Source organism: Phoca vitulina, unplaced genomic scaffold, assembly GCF_004348235.1.
Source record: "Phoca vitulina isolate PV1807 unplaced genomic scaffold, GSC_HSeal_1.0 scaffold4, whole genome shotgun sequence".
NCBI classification, from domain to species: Eukaryota; Metazoa; Chordata; class Mammalia; order Carnivora; family Phocidae; genus Phoca; species Phoca vitulina.
Genome location: NW_022589707.1, coordinates 36,137,984 through 36,157,114, shown reverse-complemented (window position 1 = coordinate 36,157,114; position 19,131 = coordinate 36,137,984).

The window sequence follows — 19,131 nt, the reverse complement described above, 5'->3', positions numbered from 1 at the left end:
CAGATACCTTATTTCAGATTTAAGGACGCATATAGTCTTCCCAAAGGGATGGAAAAAGATATCCCATGCAAGTGGAAACCAAAAGAAAGTGGGGTAGCTATACTTATATCAGAGTTTAAGCAAAAACAATAACAAGAGACAAGAAACATCATTATATAATAATAATAAAGGGATTAATTCATCAGAAAGATATGACAATTGTAAATATATATGCACCCAACATTGAAGCATCTAGATATATTAAGCAAATATTAACAGATATGAAGGGAGAAATAGACAATACAATAATAGCAGGGACTTCAATATCCCACTTTCAACACTGGATAGATTATCAGGGCAAAAATCAATAAGGAAACAATGGGACTGAACCATACATTTAGACTAAGTGGAGCTAACAGATATCTATAGAACATTCCATCTCACAGCAGCAGAATACACATTCTTCACAAGTACACGTGGAACATTCTCAAGAACAGATAAATGATAGGACACAATGCAAGTCTTAGCAAATTTAAGAAGATTGAAATAATTCCAAATATCTTTTCCAGGCACAATAGTATGAAACTAGAAATTAATAACATGAAAGCTGGAAAATCTACAAATATGTGGAAACTAAACACAATCCTGAATAACCAATGGGTCAAAAAAGAAATCAAAATGAAATTTAAAAATATCTCAAAACAAATGAAAATAGAAGCACAACCTAAAATCTATGGGACACTGCAAAAGCAGTTCTAAGAGGAAAGTTTATAGTGATAAATGTATATATTAAGAAATGAAAAAAAAAAAAGAAATGAGAGTTTGCAAAGAACTTTACACCTCAAGGAACTAGAAGAAGAAGGGTAAATTAAGCCCAGTGTTAGCAGAAGGAAGGAAGTAATAAATATCAGAGTAGAAATAAATGAAAAAGAGACCAGAAAAAAACAACAGAAAAGGTCAATGAAACAAGGAGCTGGTTTTTCAAAAAGATAAATTGACAGGCTTTTAGTGAAACTAGGGAAAAAAGAGACAAATAAAATCAGAAATAAAAGAGGTAAAATAATAAGTGGTACTACAGAAATACATAGGCTTATAAAAGACTACTATGAACAACTATATGCCAATAAATTAGAAAACCTAGAAGAAATGGATAATTTACTAGAATCATACAACCTACCAAAACTGAACCAGGAAGAAATAGCAAGTTGGAACAGACCAATATAAGTAAGGAGATTGAATCAGTAATAAAAAACCTCCTAAAGCAGAAAACCCCAGGACCAGATGCCTTCACAGGCTAATTTTATCAAACATTTAAGGAAGAATTAATGCCAATCCATCTCAAACTCTTCCAAAAAATTGAAGAGGAGGGAAGACTTCCAAACTCTTTCTATGAGGCCAGCATTATACTGATACCAAAGTCAGATAGGAAACTACAAGAAAACTATAGACCAATATCCCTAATGAATATAGTAGATGCAAAAATTCTCAATAAGATATTAGCAAACCAAATTCAAGAACTCATTAAAAGGATTATACAACATGACCAAGGGGGATTTATCCCTGGGATGCAAGGATGGTTCAGTATACACAACTCAATAACTATGATACACCACATTAATAGAATGAAAGATAAAAGTTATATGATCATCTCAATAGATGCAGAAAAAGCATTTGACAAAATACAACATGTCTTCATGATAAAAAACCTCAACAGATTGGCTATAAAAGGAACATATCTCAACATAATTAAGGCCATATGTGACAAACACACAGCTGACGTTATACTCAATGTAGAAAAATTGAAAGCTTTTCCTTTAAGAACAGAAAGAGGACAAGGGTGCCCACTCTCTTCACTCTTACTCAATATAGTGCTGGAAGTCCTAGCTAGAGCAATCAGGCAAGACAAAGAAATGAAAAGCATCCAAATTGGAAAGGAAGAAGTAAAATTGTTGCTATTTCCTGATGATGTGTTCTTATATATTGAAAACCCCAGATTCCACTAAAAACTTGGATCTAATCAATGAATTCAGTAAAGTTGCAGGATATAAAGTCAATACACAGAAATCAGTTATTTTTCTATACACTAACAACAAAACACCTGAAAAAAAAGAAAGAAAGAAAACTACCCATTTACAACAACATCAAGAACAATAAAATAACTAGGAATAAATTTACCAAAAAAGTAAAAGATTTGTGCAATGAAAATGACAAGATTTTGCTGAAAGAATTTAAGACACAAATGGAAGGACATCCTGTGTTCATGGATTGGAAGAGTTAATATTTTGTTAAAATGTCCAGGGGTGCCTGGGTGGCTCAGCCTTATGCATCTGCCTTGGGCTCGGGTCATGATCTCAGGGTCCTGGGATTGAGCCCCACATCGGACTCCCTGCTGAGCAGGGAGCTTGCTTCTCTCTCGCGCTGTGCCACGCTCTCTCTCTCTCAAATGAATTAATAAAATCTTAAAAAAAAAAAAAAAGAGTGTCCAGGGGCGCCTGGGTGTGTCAGTTGTTAAGCGTCTGCCTTTGGCTCAGGTCATGATCTTAGGGTTCTGGGATTGAGCCCCGCATCTGGCTCCCTGCTCAGCAGGAAGCCTGCTTCTCCCTCTCTCACTCCCCCTGCTTGTGTTCCCTCTCTTGCTGTGTCTCTCTCTGTAAAATAAATAAATAAAATCTTTTTAAAAATTTTAAAAAATTTAAAAAAGTGTCCATACTACCCAAAACCATCTATAGATTCAACACAATCTCTATCAAAATTCCAATGGCATTTTCCATAGAAATAGAACCAAAAAAATCCTAAAATTTATATGGAACCCCAAAAGACCCTCAAATAGCCAAATAGCTAAAGCAATTATGAGAAAGAACAACAGAACTGGAGACATCACACTTCCTGATTTCAAACTATACTACCAAACTATAGTAAATAAAACAGTATGGTACTGGCATAAAAATAGACAATGAAACAGAATAGAAAGACCACAATTAAAACTCCACATATACAGTCAACTAATATTTGACAAGGCAGCAAGGAACATCCAGTAGGGAAAGGATAGTCTCTTAAAAAACTGGTGTAGAGAAAACTGTATAACCATGTACAGAAAAATGACATTGGGCTCCTATCTTATACCACCCACAAAATTAACTTGAAATGTATCAGAGACTTAAACATAAGACCTGAAACCATAAAGCTCCTAGATGAAAACATAGGGAAGAAGCTCCTTGTCATTAGTTCTTGACAATCATTTTTTGGATATGACACCAAAAGCACAAACAACAAAAGAAAAAATCAACAACTGGGATTACATCAAACTTTAAAACTTCATACAACAAAAGAAACAACAAAATGGAAAGGCAACCTACAGAATGGGAGAAGAGTTTTGCAAACCATGTATCAGGTAAGGGGTTAATACCCCAAATTTATAAAGAACTCATATAACTCAATAACAAAAATCCGAACAATGTGATTAAAAAATGGGCAGAAAAACTACATAGATATTTTTCCAAAGAAGACATCAGATAGCCAACAGGTACTGAAAAGTTCCTCAATAATACTAATCATTAGGGAAATACAAATCAAAACCAAGATGAGATATCACCTCACACCTGTAAGAAAGGCTACCATCCAGAAGACAAGAGATAAGTGCTGGCAAAGATGTGGAAAAAAGGAGACCCTTGTACACTGTTGGTGGGATTATAAACTGGTTCAGCCACTATGAAGAACAGTGTGGGGGCTACTCAAAAAATTAAAAATGTAACTACTGTATGGTCAATTTAGCAACTCCACTTCTAGATATATATCCAAAGGAAATGAAAATAGGTCACCAAAGAGACACATGTACTCTCATGTTTATTGCAGTATTTTTCACAATAACCAAGGTATAAAAACAACCTAAGTGTCCATCAATGGATAAATGCATAAAGAAAATATATTTATATACAGTGGAATACTATTCAGCCATGAGAATAAAAGGAAAATCCACAAGACAGATGGAACTTGAGAAGATTGTACTAAGTAAGATAAGTCAGAGAGAGAAAGAAAAATACTGTGTCATATCTTGCGCAATGTAAAACTGTAACCTTAAAAGCAGAGAGTAAGATGGTGGTTACCACCTGGGAGGTGGGAGAATGGGAGAGATGTTGTTTCAGAGTACATACTTGCAACTAGTAGATAAATAAGTCCTGGAGACCTAATACACACTGTACTGATTATAGACAACAAAAGTGTATTATAAACATTAAACTTTCTAAGAGACTAGATCTTTATTGTTCCAAACACCAGAAGAAATTGTAATTATGCGGCATGATGGAGGTGTTAGCAAACACTAAAATGACAACCATGCTACAATACAAATGTATCAAATCAATATGTTGTATACCTTAAACTTACACAATGTTGTATGTCAAATATATCTCAATAAAAAAGTGTAAATTTCTAGATGGAAAGCCATTTAGTTTTAACAAATTTGTTATTAATTTATATTTTTATTGAATTGTAATGAGAGAATGTGTTTTTTTATTTCTACTATGTGGGATTTATTGAGCTTTCTTTGTGAACTAACACATGATCAAGTTGTATGAATGTTTCATGTATGGAAGTGGAGAGATCAAGAAATATACATTAAATCTAGTGCTGTTTTGTTTATGTCTTCTATATCCTTATGTTTTATCCACTTGATCTTAGTTTATTCCTTCTTTCCTCAAATCTCTTGAGTTGTGGGCCCACTATTGTCTTGCTTTATACTATTGCTATTGAGAAATCTGACGCCGAACTGATTTTCTTTACTTTGTAAGTGAGTTGGTCATTTTGCTTTGAGGCCCAGGGTTTTTGTTTTTTTGTTTTTTTCTTTTTTTCTTTTTCTTTAAAAATGTAATAGTCTTAATAGGATATGTTTTGAAGTTAACCATTCTGTCAGTCTTACTAGATACACAGTGGACCATTTCATTATGTAAATGATGATGTAAATGTAAGTCTTTTATCTCTGGGAAATTTTCTTGGATTATAGTTTTAAATATTGGTTCTATTCCATTATTTTGTTTTTAATTTTTCAGTGACTCCAACTGTTCATACATTGACTTTTTTTATTTTTTAAAAGAAGTTATTTTCTTTGTTTTAGAGAAACAGAGAGGGAGAGAGCACGTGAGTGGGGGAGGGGCTGAGGGAGAGAATCTCAAGCAGATTCCCTGCCAAGCACAGAATCCGATATGGGGCCCAATCTCATGACACTGAGATAATGACCTGAGCAGAAATCAAGAGTTGGATGCTCAACTGACTGAGCCACCCAGGCACCCTTATAAATTGAATTTTTATTTTTTTAAAATTTTTTAAAATTTTTAATTTTTATGTTTTCTTTTTTTAAAATTTAAATTCAATTAGCCAACCTATAGTGCATCATTAGTTTCAAATGCAGCGTTCAACAATCCATTAGTTGCGTATAACACTCAGTGCTCACATCACGTGCCCTCCTTAATGCCCATCACCCAATTACCCCATCCACCCACCCTCCTCCCCCCAGCAACCCTCAGTTTGTTTCTTATAGTTAAGAGTCTCTCATGGTTTTTCTCCCTCTCTGATATACATTGAATTTTTAAATTATCTTCTACCTCAATCACTTTCTCTCATTCTTGTTATATAATTTGTTATTTTGTTTTCATTCTTTTGTTTGTTTTTATGCCTTTCCTGGGCATATTGTAATTTAGTCATAATTTCAAAGATGATTTTGTCTTTTTCTTCAATTTCATTGATAATTTTTATCCATTTATGTTTTGAGTTTCAAAATTTCTGAGTCAGGCTGTTTTTTCTTCCATATTCCAAATGCTTGTTTAAGGATATTTAATTCAGATTGGGGTGTTGGCATTTTCTTCTGCTTTGTTACTGTTTGAGGAGGGAGAATATTCATCAGCTAAAAGGTTCTGATTTTCATGTTGTAATTTCTTCTTATAGCTACATTGTATGACTGTTGTGCTGTTTACTCTTCATTTTGAAATGCTTTATTTTCCTGGGCCAGCAATAACTGTACAGGTAGACAAGGTGAGGAGATGAAGATTTAGGTAGCTTATGAGATTCTTAATCCAAGAGCTTCTTCTTCTGTTTGTTTATAAATTACAGTTTCCTAAAATTTGCCCCCTCTCAGGGCGGGGTGGGGGAGGGTGGGTATGTCTTCTGATTTTGTGATTCTCTTATTTTTGAAGTACTCTTAATTTCCAGCTCTTACTTTTCCTAACACCAAATATCTGAAGGTCACTCTTTCCTTTTCCTCCAGAACCAGTGCTTTCCCAAGATTTCTACCCTTGTTCTTGTAGACTTTGAAGTTCCTTCCTTTTGATTCATCAGTTACCTGCAGTTTAATCTACCATGTCTCATACCTATATTTAGTATTTTCCTATTTAGGGGAGACATTCTCTTTCTGGGGGTTGTTGTATCTGTTTTTCCTTACCTAGGCCCCTGCTTTCCTTTCCTCTTTTCTGAAGTGGCTCTTCTGAACTGAGTCATTTATTTACCTATTTAGATAGACTTTGAGTTTGTAGTATTTTCTGTCCCATGGTTGTGCTATAGGTGTGGGTTCAAGTGGTTTTACTGGCTCATCTTGTTGAACTCTGGCTTTTTGGAATATTTATGGAGAGATTCAGAATATAGCATAATTCATTTTGATTTTTTTCTTTTCTATCTTTTGTCTGTGCATAATTTTACATGGTTACCACCATTGGTCTATTCAATTTTGCTTCTTTTAACTTAACAATATCATTTTAATTTCCCCAATTTCTTCATAATCCTATAGATGCAATCATTATCTGTGGATAGGCCCATAATATTTTGCCAAGTGGATATGTCATGCTATATTTTATTACTTTTTTGTTGTTGGATATTTACATTGGAAAAGAAAGATTACAAGTGTGTTTGGCACACTCAGGCCATTTTGAGGGATGAGCACTTGGCTTAGAATAAACATGTAATAAATCTTCGTGGAATCAATGATTTAAAAGAAAAAACTGGACAAAAGTTGCCCAGATGGGAAGAAAACTGAAGTATCCTTTAAAGTGTCCAGTTAAAATACGTAAATCTCATATTCTACAGGAATTTTATTAACTGTTTAGGACTCCACTTGGGGCACACCAGAAATAAATACTCTGGGAATGTCAGATTGAATAAACTTAACATTAAGTTAGGTGTTTGGTGGAGTCAAATGCAACAACTGTGTCTTAGAGTGAAGGTCATGAAAAAGTGCTTCAATCTGAGGGTAACTTTTATTCAGGGTGACTCCTGGGGATAAGTAACTGTGTGACCTTGTCATTTTCTTCCCTCTCCTTTGTATGGGTGGTGATGATTGAACCAGGGAAATGAATGAGACTTGCAGTTCTGGATGTGGTCAGTCTCCATAAATCATTTCTTCCATTGTCTGAATACATTTGGGCATCCACAGTAGTTTATTTCCAAAGTATATAAAGAAGCAGAGGCCAAGGGTGTAATCTTGGAGCTATTTAAATAGAGTGGTTCCAGTCAAGACAAGCAGCTGTTCCCAATTATTAGTCCATATATTCTAGGTGCCAGGGAAAACCCACAAGGGTGTCACTAAATTGAATTTTAAAGTGACCTCCTGTTCAGATGAAAATCTCCTAGCTGTTGTTTTTTTCCCCAAAGACTGGTCTCCTATTGAACAAGTTAGCAACACTCTTGTTCTGAATGAATCATTGCTACTGCCTATAGAGGAAATCTGAATTCATAAGGCTTCCAAGGAACATGAATTTTTTTGTAAATGTCGCAAGGCTAAAAGCCTAAACACAAGGACAAGGACAAATCAGAAATCTGCAAAAAGTGCAAATTCTAATGATGGGGAGTGGTTGTAATCTTTTAAACTTATATGAGTTGTGTTAAAGCAGTTGTGTCTGGTTCCTGACACACATCTTGATGGTCCCTGTGGGAACATGGGACTTGTGATCCATTTCTGCTTTGTGAAATAGGTCTTTTTGTCTTCCTTTCTTATTACAGGTTATAGGAGTAACTTCTACCAGAGCAGTCCATGAAAAACATGAACCCCAAAAGAATGAATGGCAAGGTACTCTTTCAACACAAAATCTTACCATGGGATGCCTTCATATCCCTTCCCTCTAATTCCATAAACGCTAGGGTTAAAGAGCACAAGCTCTGGAGTCCTATTGCCTAAGTTTAAGTCTTGGCTTCCTCATTTATGTAGTGTGACCTTGGGCAAGTTAGTTAAACTTTTTTTTTAATCTCCATTTTTGTATCTGTAAAATGGAGATAATAAACTACCAACTTAATAGGATTGTTGTGAGAATTTAATGAGGTTATCCATTTAAAGTGCTTGCCAAATGTTTATGACCAGTTTCTTCCTCCTCCTCTCCATTATCATTGTCTATTGTCACCCCTCTCAAGGGATATATACATGAAATTACAACAGTGCTTGCATTTATCTAGCTCCCCTTATTGAAGTTATCCATGTGCAGAACATGGGCTATTTAAGTTTTTCAAGGCCAATTATTTTCCTTTTCCTCCCTCCACATGTGTAGACATTACAGAAAGAAGTCTGAGCAGTGATTTCACAATTCACAAAGCTAAAGGTGTCCTTTGTTAGGCTATGGAAATATCTCCCGGGGTCACTGGCCAAGCCAGAACATCACCCCACACGGGTTTTGAAGGTGACCTCAGGTCAGTGAAAAATTCCTCATTGTGCACGTTTTCCCTTGATGATTTTAAGAACTGAAGTTTGAGGAAAACACATTTGGTGAATGTCAATGTAAAACATAAAAGCAAGGTATATAATTCCATATGCCTCAAAGAGATATATCAATAGAATATTTATTTCACAAATATGAAAAAGGCCCATTTAATTAGTTGTCAGGGTTTGTGAGTTTATATTTTAAAGCACATATGAAAGCTCTTTGAACAACAGCACAGTTTATTTAGCTGTTCTGTTTTACTGCAGTGAGGTGCCAAGTTGACTCCAGAGAAATCTTGCAATGTGGTGCCTAGGAGTCTAAGACCTAAATTGAATGCCTAGGCTGCTCTCTGTCCTTGCCATGTCAAGAGCAAGAATGCAACCTCAAGAGCAGCGGGCCTTTTATTTCACACAAATGAATTCTTAATAGTTGATGTTTATGATTGTTTTTACATACAGTTTTTATGACTTATTTTATGTCTACAAGATTTCTAGATTATATGTCCCTGGGTTCAGTATTTCCCCTTTATTCTCTCAGACCTAACTGTGTTTGATATGCTGCATTTGATATGCTATCTTTTATTATGCAGAAGCCCTTTGATCTTTGCAGAGGAAAGGCGCCATGTAAATGCAGAAATCCATTATAATCATACAGAAGAGTGGCTTTATGGGTGAAGTCCTGCTTAGTGATGCTGTTGGATGGAAGAGTGTACTAGGCTATGGAATGTTAATGCCAAAGAATATATTCAGATAAGTAGGCTTGTTTGAGAAATTTAATTTTTAAGTAAGCTTTTTAGTGAAGTAAACATACATACAAAACAATGTACAGATCATAAGTGTTCAGCTTGATGAATTTCAACACAGTGAATATACCCATTTAACCAGCACCCAGATCAAGAAATAGAACATTACAGCATCATTCATGCCCCTTCTTATTCCCTACACTGGGACAAGGTAACCACTACTCTCTTTATTTAGTTTCACCTGATTTTGAACTTCACCTAGATCAAATCACACAGAATGTACTCTAGGGTCTGGCTTCTTGTTCTTTGCATAGTGTTAGCAAGATTCATCCATGTAGCAATTCTTCAGTTCTTCATATTGTACCAATTTTATTGTATGGCTTGTTTTGTATGAATATACCACTATTTACCCATTCTGTTATTGAAGAGCATTAGAATTGTTTCTAATTTTTGGCTATTATGAGTTGTGCTGCTAGACATTCTTTCAGACATCTTTTGATGAACATATAAGTGTATGCCAGATGTGCACTTAGGAATGGAATTCCTGGCTCATAAAATATGTATGCACATGCTTGCCTTTGGTAGATATTGTCAAACCATTTTCCAAAGTGGTTGTACCAATTTTTACTCCTGTAAGTGGTATGTAAGTGCTCTGGTTGATCCACATCCTTACCAACATTGACATGGTCAGTTTTTTAAATTTGTAACCATTCTCTTGGGTGTAAATTGGCATCTGATTGTGGTTTGATTTTCACTTCCCTAGTAACTAATCATGTTAAATACCCTTACATATGTTTATTCTATATTGTGAGGTGCCTCTTTGAGTCTTTTGTCTATCTTACTGTCAAGTTGCCTTTTTTTTATAGGTTTATGGCTATAAGTCCTTTGTCAGATATGACATATGTATGGCAAGTATCTTCATCCATTCTGTGGCTTGGGTTTCTCTTTCTTAATAGTGTCTTTTGATAACATCAGTTCTTAACTTAAAGGTATTTCAATTTATATTTTTTTCCTAAAGGAAAAATTGTTCAATGCTTTTTGTGACTTAAGAAATCTTTTCCTATTCCAGATCATGAAGCTATTCTTCTGGGGGTTCCCCTCCCAGAAAATTTATTGTTTTAAATTTTATATATAGATCTACAAACCATTTGGAATTGATTTTTTGCTTGTGGTTTAAGGTGGATATCAAGATACATGTGTTTTCCCCCTGTATAGATTTGCAATTTATCCAACATCATTTTTTTTTTTGAAAAGATCATACTTTTTCCACTGAAATTCACTTTTGAATTCAAGGTTGAAATTCACAGCAGGGAGATCACTGTCTTCTCATGCATCAGTTTTCAGACTGTTGTAGATAGGAATCACTATGGAATGTGGTTAAAATATAGATTCCTAGGCCACACTTTCAGAGATTCTGATTTGCTGCAGATGAGTCTCATGCCTGGGAGTCTGGCCCATACTCTAAGGATTGGTGTTTCTTTCATACAACCCTGAACTAATCAGACCCTGCATCTCTCTGCCTCATTTATCCATGTATAGGCATCTGTACCTCCTATAGATTTCAGTGCAGGGAAGACCATTTAACAAATTGATTTGGGGGGGATCCTATTTCTCCTACCAACTCTAATGTTTTAGTTGATTAATATTCACTCCCTTCCATAGTCATTCATCAGTACTTATCAGTTAATGATTGCCGATTTGAATTTCACAGGGGCATGCCACACCATTCTGGTGCTCAGTAAAGCTCATTGCAAAGCAAATCTTTTAAGACAAAAGCTTGTCTCTTAATATAACTTAACCCAGTTGTCTTGTCCTTTTGTTAGGATTCAGCACATTCAATTAGCCTTTATTGAACACCTACTAGTTACCAAGCATTATCTTAGAATCAACTCTTTATCCTCAAGGTTCTCATAGTCCCTAGTAGGGGTAGGGGTGCTGACCAACTTCTTAGAAGATGTGAAACAACTTGGCATGTTTGAAGAGCTGCATGTAATCCCATGTGTGCAACTCCTTCAGTAACTTGAAAAGCCCATGTAAATTGGATGGCAGGAGTACTGTACCATTGACTTTTTTTTTTTATGTTATGTTAATCACCATACATTACATCATTAGTTTTTGATGTAGTGTTCCATGATTCATTGTTTGCGTATAACACCCAGTGCTCCATGCAGAACGTGCCCTCTTTAATACCCATCACCAGGCTAACCCACCCTCCCACGCCCCTCCCCTCTAGAACCCTCAGTTTGTTTTTCAGAGTCCATTGTCTCTCATGTACTATTGACCTTTAAACAAAAACCAATCCAAACTGCCAGACAAAATTCCAAATTAAATTTGTGAAATTTGGGGTAAGGTTGTATGTGATCCACAGATGCCCCTGGTCCTGGAGGTCAAAACCCATTTCTGCTCAGAGGATAGGCATATAGACAAATACAGAAGGGGAGACCTTGACAATGAATGTATTACTCACTTCTTCAGTGCTTGCTGCAGATTTTCCTGGCCTGTCAGATGAGAACCCCCAGGGCTGTAGTGGGCTGTTATCCATCTTCACCCTCCTTTGCTGAAGGTGGTGGATGGACACACAGGGCTGTTGATGACAGCCACCTTTCCTGATGAGATCATGAGGACCTTCGTGCTGTATAATATGTTAGAGAAGGATATGGCTGCTTTTGTATCATAGATAATAAAGAGGGGGAAACCCTGCTAATTCAGTGTAAAAATAAATCAAAGTCATAAATATCCCAAACTGAAAGCAAACACCAGAAAGGCTAGTTTTGAAATTGGAGGTAATTAATTCCTTATGCAATGTGCTGGAATTCAACCCAGACATGCCTTTTTTTTGTTTCTTTCAGACAGTTTACAGTCCAGTGGAAAGTAAAACCATGCAATCCCTTGGTGTAGTACAGTTTTAGTGTGTGTCCCTTTTTATTATTTTGCTCATTTTTTACGTGAACATGCATATAATGAATTCAGCTCCTCTTGTCCATAAGATTTATTTTACCCTGAAGATCTCTCTTTCCTCTATCAGTAGTCAATCTATCCGTCTATTGTTAATACATTTTTTGATAAAAGAAAAAGATCTTTAGAGCATTGAAGGTAAATGTTGACATTAATTTGAAATTCTGATTTTTTTCTAATTCAGAATAAAAGCTGCTTCTTAGTGAAATCAGACTTAAGTTTAAAGTTAGAAAAATAAGGTTTAATTAAATTCCATTTCCAAGGGATTGTAAGCCTCCATACTGCTCTGACCTATCCTGGCCTTCTTCTTGAACCTCTTCTACAGTCAAGTTGAAAATCCTCTTAATCCTTAAGTGTATTTTTCATATTCCCAACTCTGTACCTTTGCTTCCTTCATTCTCTGAGCCTGGCAAACCCTCACCACCACTTTCTTTTTGTTTGGTGGGGCTGTCCACTGCAACTCAGATGCACAAGAGAAAATATCTTTTATTTTTTCTAGAACTATGTCGTACTCTGTAGAGTCCTTCACCCTTTTAGGTGAGAAGAAAATAACTAAATACACAATCTACTTCAAACCTTAGACCCAATCAATAATTTAGAGTATCTCTAGATAAACCTGTCTGTGGGGATGATTGCTCTAATTTCCTCTTGAATTTCCATCCCAAGTTCCCTGCTGTCTTTAGACAGTGGTTGGATGTGTGGAGTGGTGGCTGCATTTGTTCTCACAGGCTGGTCCCTTGGGTCTACATTGAGATGGTGCCTGGATCCTCTACACGAGGGACTCCCAGCTGTGCTATGGATGCTGGCATCCCGGGCAGCCTTGCTCCTGTGTGTTTTGCTGACCTCTTTCCCTGATGTCTGCAGCTGATAAATGTGTCAACTAGTGTTTCTGAGGTTGGCCAATGATGGGTGGCCTCTCTCTGCTGATGAGAAATTTCCTTGGTCCTGCATCTTCTCCCTGACTCAGGTACTCTGCTTAGGCTGAGCCAAGAGGTCCGCCTATGCGCTGCAAGGTCCCCGGGCAGGCCTGCTGGCTCTCACCAGTGTCTGTTCCACTTAGTACTGAGGGAGCCTCAGTAGTCAGTACTCAGTACTCAGGCTGGAGTAAGTACCAGCCCTTTCCACTTGACCTCATGCTCTACCCTCTTTGCTCTGCTGGGTTGCTCTGTGTTGGTGTGGAACCCCTGCGTTGCATTTTGCCCCTGACTCTCAAACAGGGAGGAAGGCAAGAGCGCCTTCTCCCCTTGGTGTTCCCCACAACTTACCTGACCGTGCCTCCTACATATTCTCATCTGGATCATTGTTTTTGTTTTGTTTTTCTTTTTTTTATTATTTTATTTGTTTTGTTTTGTTAAGGATTTTATCCTTAAAAGAGAGAGAGAGAATGCACAAGTGGGGCAAGGAGCAGAGGAAAGGGGGATAAAGGGACTCCCCACCGAGCTGGGAGCCTGATGTGGGGCTCGATCCCAAGATGCCGAGATCATGACCTGAGCTGAAGTCAGACACTTAACCAACCGAGCCACCCAGGCGCCCCTCATCTGGATGATGTTTAAAATAAAATGATTTCCCCTGGGAATTTCAGAGCTTGGTCACTACATATAATTAATCATTTTAACATATTTGGAGGCACAAGGGAAACACTTGTTAATGAAGTATGGTAAATGAAGAGCTGAGTATTACCAAAAGTAAATTCGTGTGTCTCTTTATAGCTATTTGCTTATGTCTCTCCTCTGGACCACTTCTTTTTTTTTTTTAAAGGTTTTATTTATTTATTTGACTGAGAGAGACACAGCGAGAGAGGGAACACAAGCAGGGGAAGTGGGAGAGGGAGAAGCAGGCTTCCCACAGAGCAGGGAGCCTGGTGCAGGGCTTGATCCAAGGACCCTGGGATCATGACCTGAGCCGAAGGCAGACGCTTAACGACTGAGCCACCAAGGCACCCCATCCTCTGGACCACTTCTTAATCATTTCTGACTTCCCATTGCCTGGCATAGTGTCTGGCACTGCATAGATGCCCCATAAGATGCTTTTGGAATTGAACTGTATTGTGAATTCCTTTTGGTGAATGGGCTCATACTTGGATTGGCCAATAGATGCCAATGACTGTTACTTTCTCAAAATTGCATTAAGTTCATTATTGATGCTCCCAGAGACAGTGGGGTCTTCTGATCCCTGAAGCCTGGCTCTGATGTTGTTTTAACCTTCTAAACTCTCAAGTCTCTCCAAAAAACACCTCCCAGTCTGAAATGCCAGAATTCATGCCTTCATGGAGTGCTGATACCTACAATTTAAGGAATTCCAAAAAAAGAAATTGAAAATAAAAAGTCCCACAGAGGGTGCTGGAGGTTTTTTGTTTAAATATATTTGGAGAGAAATGAGTTTATGATTTACTTACTTTCTGATTTCTTCACCTTTGTCGTTGTTGATTTAATCTCACTACTTGTAGAAAAAGTTCCAGACATCACTCCCATGTGGAGAAATACCCAGTTTGAAAGCCAACCCAACAAGGTATCTAGACAGTTTGAGCAGAAAGTTCCAGAGACTCTGGGAAATCAGCTTTTTCCTGCTGGGCTGGAAGCCTAGGTGGAAGAGATAGCCTGGAGATGTGGGAGTGTTGGCTAATTAACTAATTCACAAATATTTATCAAGTGACTTGTGTGTGCCTCCCACTGTTTTAGGCTCTGAGGAAGAATTATCTTCAGGGAGAATGATCTTTCCAAGGGCTGCAGCAGCAGAGGATGACAAAAGGGAGGCTGCCATGGGGAAAGGATGAAAACAGATCCCAAACGTTTGCTAAGAGGTCCACACTTTGAATTTAGACCACTGTTAAGCTGAATCTTGTGGACACAGAAGCCAAAAGACAAAGTGCATTGGTAGCACCATGCATGTATTAGCTAAATGATTTGGGTGTTTTATTTTGTTTTTAAATTTTATTTATTTATTTATTTATTTATTTATTTATTTATTTATTTACTGAGAGAGAGCATGAGCAGGGGGAGGGGCAGAGGGAGAGGGAGAGAGAAAAAAAATGAATCTCAATTAGGTTCCACACTCAGTGCAAAGCTGCACATGGGGCTTGATCTCAGGATCTTGCAATGGTGACCTGAGCCAAAATCAAGAGTCCGACGCTTAACCAGCTGAGCTAGCTGCCCAGGGGCCCCTTCCTTTGTTTTTTTGTTTGTTTGTTTTAACAGAGATTTCCTTTAGAAGTTTTCTTCTCTGGCATTCTTTGTCAAGCCCATGTGCTCTTTTTGTCCATTAGTTTCTTTCTGACTTGAGACCATGGATGGTTTGTTTTAGCATTTTGAAATTCAGTCCTAGATAGAAAACTAATACTGAAATTGGAAACGGATCTAGAAGAATCCTTTTGAATCATATGTGCTTTGTCATTTTTAAATTTGTGTTAGTTTCTAGTAAAGGAGGTAAATGTGATTTATCATCGTCACTGGCATTCCAGACCAGGCTGAGAGACATTCAAAATCACGTTCAAAATTAATGATGTCCTCTCATAACAACAATGTCTTCCTGACTCTGTTTATTTTAGGGGTATTTAATTTTTAGGAATGATATTCTTTCCTGACTTTATAGCAGGTTAAGTGGCTTAAAATATGAACACTTTTATTCTTTTTCAGCATAGTATTTCAAAGTTTATAGTAAGCTGAGTTTTTAAACTTCCAATTTTTGTATGCTTAAGCTTTTTACAACCGTGGTGAAGAAAGAAAATATAAACATTTATGTTCGATTTTCTTCCTGCATATTATTAGTATATATTCCCACATCATTTTCATTCAGAATTATAATTTTGATTAGAAGCTCATATATATAGATATTTACACATATTAGTACTTTTTGAGAAAGAAAATGAAAATAAGTAGGATGGTGGAAAGATGGGGCAAGATGGTAGGTTGAAGCAAGAATGTAGGTGGTCTAATTTGCTTCATTGTTGGTGCACTGATAAAAAGGAATTACTATTCATGAAATAGATCTTTTGTATCCATTTCATCTTTATTATTTCAATTATCTAAATGCACATGGTAAATGACACTGATTCATGGGCTTGGCATGGGCAAGAGTTCAAAGGCCTCATCAGCAACAGACCCAGGAACTGAAATGGAACAGCACCCCCACCCTCAGCCCACCACACATTATTGTATAATAAATTAACTTCATCAAGCAACTTCATAACTTTTACAGGGAGAAATTAGAAGACTCAATTAACATCATTATCTTCCTCCTTTGGCAGTCACTTTAAAGCATGGCAAGCCTAGGGGTTGGCTAGATGGAAGAGAATTTGTGGTTAACGAGAGAGCTGCTGTTGAAGGCAAGCAGAGTGTCCATGAGAAGCATAAGTCATGATCACTTGAAGGGTCAAGGAGTAGAATCAGTTTATTTCAAGGTAGAATGATGTGGGAAGGCTCTATGGAAAAATTTAGTTGCAGGGGTCAAGCCCTGAATCCCCATTCCAACTCTGCTGCAGATTAGCATGGCTGGACATTCTTCTTTTTGGGCCTCAGGAGATGGTTTGGTTAGTTGGTGTCTGTTGCCAGCTCCGGATGGCTGTGTTAGCACTAGATGCATTCCATGACAGGATAGTAACAATTGCGCCTTAGATTTTCTTTCTTCCAAATTTTATCTAAGCTCAGGGAACTTCATGAGGGTCCCATGTGTTGTTAGTTCTATTGGCATTAGGGGCCAAAGCCATGTGCTGGTTGATGGTGGGCCAGTCAGGTACTGGCCCCTCTCCTAACTTGGATGTCCCATTCTTTGGGCCTATTATTTGTTCATAATGGGGACTCTGGGATGTGGAGTCCATAGGTCAGAGACCAGTACCCTCAAATCACTATGAACAACATGAAGCAACTGAACTATCAGCAGGCATCATCTCCCCTCATGAAGGACACCATGGCAGAGAATTGACATGGACTTGTGCAAAATCATTTGATTGCCTATCTTCTAATAGATTCTAAAATCTGCTGGAAGAATTTTTTTTAATTTATTTATTTTAAAGAGAGGGAGTTAGAAAGAGGAGGGAGGGCAGAGGGAGATGGAGAGGGAATCTCAAGCAGACTTCCCACTGAGTGTGAGACAATGCAGGGCTTGATCTCGCCACCCTAAGATCATGACCTGAGCCAAAATCAAGAGTCGTATGCTTAAGCGACTGACCACCTAGGTACCCCTGGAAGAATTCTTTTTTAACAAGAATTTATTGATATACCTTTACTAACCAGATTGTTAAGCTGTTACATTTCCTAATTGTCTATTAAAAATTTTTTTTGCCTTCAGGATTTTTTTCTCCATTTTATTTTATTTGTAGAGTTTTGACTTAAATTATTTTAGCTATATCTTATATTAGTTGAGGTTTTTAAGAACTTTGGAAATGATTTTAAAAAAGACTTTGGAAATGATCTAGTCTGACTACCCATCCACTGCCTGGTTCCTGTACGCACATAGCTATGACAGCAAGTTCCTCCATCCTGCTTGAAAACCTCCAGTGAGGAAAATAGTCTTACTTTCCAGGCAGTGCACTGAATTTTTTAATAGACTTTATTTTTTTGAGCAGTTTTAGGTTTATGGCAGAAATGATAGGAAGGTACAGGGATTTCCCACATATCCCTGCCCCCACCAATGCATAGCTTCCCATATTATCAACATCTCCCACTGTAGTGGTGCATTTGCTACAATTGATGAACCTACATTGACACATCATTATTACCCCAAGTCCATGGTCTACCTTAGGGTTCACTCTTGGTGTTGTACATTGTGTGGGTTTGTACAAATGTATAATGACACATACCGACATTATAGTATTATACAGAGTATTTTCACTGTCCTAAGATTCCTCTGTGCTCTGCCTTTTTATCCCTACCCAAATTCCCCCACCCTGACTACTGGCCACTACTGATTTTACTGTCAGTTTGGCCTTTTCCAGAATGTCATATAGTTGGAATCATATCAGATTGGCTTCTTTCACTTAGTAATATGCATTTAAGTTTCCTCTATGTCTTTTCATGACTTGATAGCTCATTTCTTTTAGCACTGAATAATATTCCATTGCCTGGATGCAATACAGCTTATTTATCCCTTCACCCACTGAAGGACATCTTAGTTGCTTCCAAGTTTTGGCAATTATAAATAAACATGTTATAAACATCCATGTGCAGGTGGCTGGAAGAATTTAAATTCAAATTTTAGCAGTTTCACTCCAGATCCTTTCATTATTTTTTTCTATTATTTTAAATCACAAAGCAATAAACTGTTAAGTCTGAAATTGTGCTAAAATGTTTTGGCCTCTTGAGCTTGTTTTTCTCAATAAAGTTATGAGATAGTCTTTGCCAAAAGAGACACTGGGGTTTGTTGTGAAAGTTGTTAAAATATAATTGAAGCCTACTGCTATTTTGAGTCATTTGGAAATTTTTTTGCATTTCCCCCCCTGCTGGTCTGGTTTCAGATTTAATTAACTTGGAAAACTAGGTTGCCATCACCTATGTGATCTTGAAAAATATATTTGAAAAAAGTAATTTCCTACATATCATATACAAATAGATCACAAAATGGGGTTAGTAATTTGATAATGTAATATGAAAATCATTCTATTTTTTAATTTACTCTGGTTGACCATTGATAAGTAGATAGGAAAGAATATGGAGGACCAGAGGGTAAAGTTATACCAAGAGCTTCAGCTAATGCCCAAGGGAAAGATCAAACAGCAAGCTTTCAGTCCTATGCATGATCATCTCATACTGCCTCCTTTTAAAAATAGACGAGGATGAACATCTAAATAAAAAT